Genomic DNA, 9132 nt, shown 5'->3' on the forward strand with positions numbered 1-9132 from the left:
CAATCACGCAGACAGAGGCGATTCTAGGGGGGCTGGCATAGGCCTCGACCCCTTAAAATGAAAAATTACCATTTAGGCCCAAATTACCGAATCCGAATCTCAGGTATTACATCACATAACACTTAGCAAAAATCTCAAAACAGTTGGCATGTACTGCTTAATAAAACATATTTCTTTTTAATTTTTTTAACTTCTCAATTAAGGAAACAAAGAAAAATATTCTTTTTTCAATACATCAAACTTATTACAACTTTTTACACGCAAAAGACAAATTCTTTAAGGTAATTCTACTATACGCCCAATCCCTAAGTTGTTCTTAGTTTTTATATTCATAGTATCCCAGCTCGTGGTTCCCATGACATACTCCTGGCTTGTCCCTCTAGGCGCACAAATACATACAGCAACACCTGAAACACGAACAAACACTTATAAGTTCAAGAGAACTTAGTGTTTAATACAGAATACTTTGATGGGTACTGTTCAACTGTCGGATGTATGCCTGTACACCAGTTTCCATACTTAACCTATCATTTATGTTTTGGGCGGACACTCTCATAATATCTGACTTGCATTTATACGCCAACCACCATACTTAACGTACAAACTTTCTTTTCACTACTTGATTGACCTATAAATGGCCTAGTTTAAGACAGGGCCATCATAGAGGGTTCGATTCCTATCAACTTCAGCAAGAAATCGTAGGTGATGTTTGGCTAAAGCGACGAGATCAACACTAATGGCAAGCTTTTGTGCCTCTTCCCATTCTAATTCTTGTCCCCTTTCCATGCTAAACATAAACAAAGATTTTGCTTCAAAATTGACTCCAATAACTATAACCCGAATTAATTATTACAAAGTTACATCTAAAGGCAGACAATCATTAAAGTCTAGGAAGTCTTCCTCGCTCTAAAGTTTTTGAAAATTTTAATTAAATTTAAATTTTTTTAAATTTCTCATTAAACCTTTCAAAAATTTTAAAAATTTCAGTTAGACACCTCAAAATTTTTTTTTGTAGATTTTCATTGAGCCTTTAATTCTTTAAAAATTATAAAGATATAAACTATAAAAATTAAAATTTCATTCGGGGTCCCCTAAAAAATTATTCTGGCTTCACCCCTACACGCAGATTGCCACAGCATATCATTAAAAAATTAATATTTTAGTCAATATTTTCGTAAAAGAATAATTTAACTACTTTTTAAATATTAATAACCAAATTTAGCTCAAAGAATAAGGAAAAAATTAATAAAAACATAAATAATATACCTAAAATAAAATCCAAAATGAAATTTCAAAATGTATGTGGAGCTAAGCTCAACTGTACCGGTGTCCCAAAAAAAAACATTATTTTCAAAATCTTAATTAGATAAATATTCAAATACAATTAAAAAAGTAAATACATAATCTTATCCAATATGAATAAATAGTCATGGTGTTTATCCAATCAGTATCTGTCATTGCAAGAGGTCCAAAATAAAATAAAATAAAATTAAAAATTATACAACTTTGTTAAACAACTAATTGACTTGTGCAATGCATAACAACTTTTTACTTTTGATTAATTTATATAATTTAAAGGATAAATTACTATAGTCACTCAGTTGTAAAAAAATCATTTTAGGCACCTAAAATAAAAAAAAAGTTTATAATTTAAACACTCACGTTATATAGTTCGATTATTTTGATCACTCTTATTAAAATCACAAATAGCAAGTTGATGTGACAGTTAAAAAAATCGATATAATAACAAGTTTGACCCTCAACTTTTACATATTATATCAATTTAATCATAATTTTAAAAAATTAACCCTCAAAATTTACAAATATTCTCAATTTGATGGTACTAATTCTAAAAAAATTCAAAGAAATATATAAAAATACATAAATATTTTTCAAAAAATATAATAATAAATTTAAAATATATATGAATAAAAATAATATTGTTGACAAAAAACATTAATATATAAAAATTTTAAAAATATATAAAAATAAATAAATATTTTCAAAAATATAATAATAAATTTAAATTTTTATATTAATATTAATATTAATATTAAATAAAATAAAAATCCCCCACCTCATTCCTCTACCTCTCCCCCTCAGTTTTCTCCACAAATTAAGATTTATACTCAATTTCAACTATGATAGTATCATCATCTAACAAGAAAGACAACAAGCAAATTTTTAAATTCCCATAAAAGACTTGATTCATCTTAACGACAATAAAAAAATTTGGTCACATTCAACAAATACTTAGCTACAATTTTTTTTTCTTAATTCATAATACTTTATATAAAATTTTGGTTTCTATGAAGTTGTCCTAAAATGATCTTCCAAACAACTTGCTCCGAGGTTGTAGTCTTTTAGGTATAAGATTTTGTTTTTTAGAGGTCAATTTGTTACCGGGGATAACAATGGTTTATTGAATAGGTCTACCACACATGAGTCGCAAATTTATTGAAACAATCAGCAACCAACTTTTACTCTTTGGTAGTCAAATATTGAATAAGTTGGTACATATTGCACTATAAATGCAGTGTTTCAGTTTCTTCAACATGTGTCTCACAGCAACTATATAGTAATCAGTGAACTTAAAAAGAAAAAAGAGATATGGAAAGTTTGTAGGAACAGCAAGGAGGTGATGTTGCAGTAATTACTTGATCAATTGGTAGAGGAAGCAACCCCATAGCTGCTCTCAACGTGGAGCCCGACACCACCCCCCCAGAATCCTCCTCCAATAACAACAGTGACCCCAATCATGATCAGGTTCCATTTCTTTATATATATATATATATATATAGAGAGAGAGAGAGAGAGAGAAAGAGAGGCTGTTTATTTGGTTTGTGATTGATGTTTCTATGGGATTTTTTTTTCAGAAACCTAGATGGAGAAATTTTTTGTCATTGGTTTCCTTGTTTCATTAGCTTATTTTGATCCTGGAAATTGTAAGCCATTGCCACTCTTTCTCCTTTGATTTTAATGTTTTCTTATTTGATCATAATCTGATTGACGTCATGTCACGGTGGAAACTGATTTACAAGCAGGAGCCAGCCATGCATATGAGGTAATACTTAAGTTCAAGATAAAGCCTTTATGTTTATAATATTATTACATGCAACAACATGAAACCTTTGCAATCTTCAGCTGCTGTGGGTAGTTTTGATCGAATTAGTCTTTGCTCTCATAATCTAATCTCTTACTGCAAATCTTGGAGTCAGTACTGGTAATTGATTATATACATATTTTCTACTAATAATTAATAAAATCTCCATTTCTGATTGTCGAAACCATATTTTTGTGAAAGGTCGACTTTTTATTTAAAAAACAAAAAAAAGGAGTCGCCACCGATCATTTTTATGAGGTGTGATCGGGTCACCTCGTAACGATTTAATTTATTAAAACAACAATTTTGGTCTACAAAATTCAGAAAAATGGGTTCGAGAATCGGTTACGTATGAAGAAGGATTAGCACCCTCGTAACGCCCAAAATTGGTACCTAATTGATTAATTAATGTCTTAATGTCAAAAATTAAAAATTCGAAAAGAATTTAAAATATGATCCCTCTTTATTAATGTTATTTTTAGTTAAAATCACTTGGATAAATCAAAACGTGCGTTTAAGACTTCCTCATCCCGAAGTAGCAAAATATCACGTCCCGTAAGTTAGGACACAATACCTTGAACCTTTGAGAATGAGCTTGCCTTTATTTTTTTATTTTTAAATCTTATTATTTTAATTTTAAAAAGATATTTGGTTATTTGAGTTTGACGAGATAATCGAAACCCCGTGAGTTAGGGTACAATTTCTCGAAGCTCTAAACACGGAATATTGCCTTTATTTCTGAAAGTTTTTGAATAAATACACATATAATGTTTAAAACTATACATATTTATTTTATATGGATATTGCCTGTTACACTATTGTTATAATTTAGCTTTATTTAACTTTTCAGGTAAACACTTATTAGAATTGTGTAAGGCTGAGTACCCAAGAATGGTGAAATATTGCTTATGGATACTAGCAGAGATTGTTGTCATAGCTGCTGATAGACCTGAAGGTTTCTTGTTATTTAAGTCATCATTTACATCATGAGTAAATAGTTCAAAAACCAAGTACTGAAAACAAGATATATGATGCATTTATATATATGTGGTAGTGATTGGTAAAAGCCTTTGGATTGAATATATTGTTTAACATCCCAGTATGGGTTGGAGTTTTATTGACGGGTTTAAGCACTCTTCTCCTCCTTGGCCTGCAGAGATATGGGGTAATTAATTTGTGTCTGTATATGTAAATGTAAAATTAGAAAAGGTTAATATTTGCTAATGGTCTTGTTTTGTTGAATATGACGTATATAATGAAAAGGTGAGGAAGCTGGAAATGCAGTGTTTGTAATAGCGGGATGTTTCTTTAGGGAAATGAGTTACGTAAAGCCACCAGCATCAGGTGTGGTTAAATGCATGTTTGTTCCTAAACTTAATGGCCAAGGAGCCACCGACGATGCCATTACCCTCTTGGGTCCCCTTGTTATGCTGTAAGATGAACATTATAACATCAATCACTTTCTACTTTACTTTTAAAATTTTTATAAATATTTTGAATTTTTTTTAATTTTTGTTGAGAGAGATATCAATTTGTTCATTTTCAAAATTGATAGGGACCAAAAGAGTATTTATACCAATTTGTTGTTCGAATTATTCGAATTGTAAAATTCAAGTCGACTTGAACTTGAAACTCGAATTAGTTATTTGAGTTGACTCGAATAACTCGATTCGATTAATTCGAAATTCAATTTTGTTTCCAAATTGAATCGAGTTTTGCTCACCCCTACATATATTGTTATATAATTTCTTTTGAAAATCTTGCCCATAGAAAGGTTCCTTAGAAGATTTTCATGTGCACTTCACATGAGCCACTAATAAACTCTCATAAAATCTTCTAAACCTGACTTTATAAGAGCAGGATCAAATCTCATCAAATCACATTTCAATAAAGCTCTTAATTGATTCTAACTACAAAAAAGTGGTGTGAATTACAGGCACAATATCTTCCTTCACTCAGCTCTGATGCTCAGCAGAAAAGTACCAAACTATGTTCGAGGTGTTAATGTAAGCCAAAGTAAACAATATCATCATTGAAAGTGTAATGATATAGTTCTAGTTTGTTAGCGCATGCTAAGTTATGGTAGCTTTCATTGATTTGGTCAGGATGCCTGTAGATATTTTCTAATAAAGAGTGGCATCGCCTTGTTTGTGGCGTTTTTAATCAACGTGGCGGTTGTCTCGGTGTTCGTCACGATCTGCATAGCTGATAATATTTCTAGTGCTAACTAGAAATGTTGCAACGATCTTATTCTCAACTCAGCTTCTTTTCTTCTCCAGGTCCGAAATTACTAATTAAACATACTAAAGCTTTTCATTAGCAAACCAAAATTGAAGGTAAGAAACTGTGTTTTGGCCAATATTGCAGAATGTGTTGGGGAAATCTAGCAAAGCCCTTTATGTCGTTGCCCTTTTAGCATCAGGGCACAGCTCTACCATTACAGGGACTTATGGAGGACAATTTATCATCCAGGTTTTGCAAATTAAACCTTTTTTTTAAATGTTGTGTTAATTAATCATTAATCTAATGAAAAATAATTTACTTTATCATATGATGTTTGTTTCTTTTCAGGGTTTCTTGAATCTTCATATGAAGAAATGGGTGAGGAATATAATGACTAGGTGCATTGCCATTACACCTAGTCTCATTGTGTCCATCATTGGTGGATCTCAAGGGGCCATTTGACTAATCATCATTGCATCGGTTAGAATATATCTAAGATCGATTTTTTTTACAAAGCATATCGCTAACCCCAGAATAACAAAAGGATTATAAATAACGGATTCGAATCCAAACTTGTTAAATTCATGGTAAACCTGCTCATGGGCTGGGTCACCTGCTTAGGTCCGAAGGCCTGCCTGAAAAATATGAGGGTTTTGACAAAATACGAGGCCTAAAAAATGGACTTGGTTAAAATTTAAGGCCCATTTTCTATATAGGTCGAGCCTTGGACAAGCATTTTTAGCCCGAGCTTGGCCTGGTCCGAATATTATGTTATAAAATGATATTATTTTAATTATATATGATAAATAATAATTATATATATTTATATTAAATAATTAATCTGATAACAATTAAACCTATTGCCCATGACCTAAAAGAAACTTACTCACCTAAATAATTCAACCCAAAATATAAAATTATTATATTTATTTGTCTTTTTTAATATAATAAAACATTCATTATATTTATGATAATATTTTTTAATATACATACTTTTTAATGTGTTAGAAAATTTTTATTTTAGCATTTTTTAGTGCATTTGGTGTATTATATTTTTCAAATATTTTAATTTTAAATAAAAATTAATCTAAAAAATCAAATATGGATTGGCTGATCGGACCCGAGTTTACTTTTCTTAAATCAGGTTGGACTTAGGCAAAAAAAATCTATTTTTCGGACCGAACTCAAAAAAATAGTCTAAATGCCTTGCATAAGCCCAACGCATGAGCACTTTTACTTTTTGAGTTCATCAACGAATTATTTTATCAATATATATATTTTAAGCTAAAACTACTTGTAAATATAATAATGGATTTTGTAGATGATTCTTTCATTTGAGCTACCATTTGCTCTAATCCCACTCCTTAAATTTAGTAGCAGCTCAACCAAGATGGGACCCTACAAGAACACCGTAATTGTGAGTTATTTTTCGGTAAAAGTACAATAGAGGTCTCTATATTAAGAGTCAGATTGTATTTTCCTTATCTACTAAAAAATCAGTGAATTAGTTTCTATACACTAGATCAAAGAGCAAAATTTTATTTTGTTAAAATTTTCATCCATTTCTACTGTTAAAAACTGGTCCATATATGTCAGTATGAGTTACACATGACCAGCCACGTGTCATTATCAGGTTATTTCGTTAGCCATGCCAATTTTTAATAGTAAAAATGGATTAAATTTTTAACAAAAAGGGACCAACTCTTTGATGAGGCAAAATACAATCTGACTCCTAATATAGAAGTCTCTATGGTACTTTTACGATTATTTCTCTCAATTACTTTCTTTTATTTCTTGCCTATTTATGTTCTTAGTTGATAATTATATCTTTATCGCATCACAGGTAATTGTGATTTCATGGATTTTAAGCATTGGAATCATTAGCATCAACGTGTATTATTTAATAACATCGTTTGTAGACTGGTTGGTTCACAATGATGTACCAAAATTAGGGAATGTATTCATTAGAATCATTGTGCTTCCTTTAATGGCGATTTACATTATTGCAATCATCTTTCTAACATGCAGAAAAGACATTGTTGTTACATATGTGGAGCCCCAAACAAATGAAGCAGCAGATACCCAAGTTGTTTGATTTGAATGCAACGATATTGTCATATTAGGTAGTTTCGATCTCTCAATTCAAGCTTTAAAAAAATACTATTATGTTCTTTGAAGTTAAAATATGAATCTTGGGTTGGATTCCCTTCTTTTGTTTTTTTTTTCCGGTTTTGAAACTACCTTCAATTGTAACCTTTACGAGCTAAGATTTTAGGCTTGTCCAAAAACATGTCATAATGCTTTGTTGTGTTCTTGTTGTTCGTAGTTTAAGTTAATGAATAAAGATAAACTCTTCATCACTTGTCCAAAAACCATAACGATTCATTTATTAATTTATAGTTTCTGAAACTATAAATTAATAAATGAATCGTTATGGTTTTTGGACAAGTGATGAAGAGTTTATCTTTATTCATTAACTTAAACTACGAACAACAAGAACAGAACAAAGCATTATGACATGTTTTTGGACAAGCCTAAAATCTTAGCTCGTAAAGGTTACAATTGAAGGTAGTTTCAAAACCGGAAAAAAAAAACAAAAGAAGGGAATCCAACCCAAGATTCATATTTTAACTTAAAAGAACATAATAGTATTTTTTTAAGCTTGAATTGAGATATCGAAACTACCTAATATGATAATATCATTGCATTCAAATCAAACAACTTGGGTATCTGCTGCTTCATATGTTTACGGCTCCACATATGTAACAACAATGTCTTTTCTGCATGTTAAATAAATGACTACAATAATGTAAATCGCCATTAAAGGAAGCACAATGGTTCTAATGAATACATTCCCTAATTTTGGTACATCATTGTGAACCAACCAGTCTACAAACGATGTTATTAAATAATACACGTTAATGCCAATGATTCCAAAGCCTAAAATCCATGAAATCACAATTACCTACGATGCGATAAAAGATATAATTATCAGCTAAGAACATAAATAGGCAAAAAATAAAAGAAAGTAATTGAGAAAAATAGTCGTAAAAGTACCATAGAGACTTCTATATTAGGAGTCAGATTGTATTTTGCCTCATCAAAGAGCTGGTCCCTTTTTGTTAAAAATTTAATCCATTTTTACTATTAAAAATTGGCATGGCTAACGAAATAACCTGATAATGACACGTGGCTGGTCATGTGTAACTCATACTGACATATATGGACCAGTTTTTAACAGTAGAAATGGATGAAAATTTTAACAAAATAAAATTTTGCTCTTTGATCTAATATATAGAGACTAATTCACTGATTTTTTAGTAGATAAGGAAAATACAATCTGACTCTTAATATAGAGACCTCTATTGTACTTTTACCGAAAAATTAACTCACAATTACGGAGTTCTTGTGGGGTCCCATCTTGGTTGAGCTGCTACTAAATTTAAGGAGTGGGATTAGAGCAAATGGTAGCTCAAATGAAAGAATCATCTGCAAAATCCATTATTAAATTTACAAGTAGTTTTAGCTTAATATATATATATATTGATAAAATAATTCATTGATGAACTCAAAAATTAAAAGTGTTCATGCATTGGGCCTAAGCAAGGCATTTAGACTATTTTTTTGAGTTCTGTCCGAAAAATGGATTTTTTTTTTGCCTAAGTCCAACCTGATTTAAGAAGAGTAAACTTGGGCCCGATCAGCAAGTCCATATTTGATTTTTTAGATTAATTTTATTTAAAATTAAAATATTTGAAAATTATAATATACCAAATGCACTAAAAAAATGCTAAAATAAAAATTTT

At 30.3% G+C, this 9132-nt stretch overlaps 1 pseudogene; it reads left to right on the forward strand.

Moving 5' to 3' along the window:
- Nucleotides 1-2591: 2591 nt before the first annotated feature.
- On the forward strand, nucleotides 2592-7615 carry LOC121225639 (metal transporter Nramp5-like; annotated as a pseudogene).
- Nucleotides 7616-9132: the final 1517 nt, after the last annotated feature.

This window comes from Gossypium hirsutum, chromosome D13 (assembly GCF_007990345.1).
Source record: "Gossypium hirsutum isolate 1008001.06 chromosome D13, Gossypium_hirsutum_v2.1, whole genome shotgun sequence".
Classification (NCBI taxonomy): domain Eukaryota; kingdom Viridiplantae; phylum Streptophyta; class Magnoliopsida; order Malvales; family Malvaceae; genus Gossypium; species Gossypium hirsutum.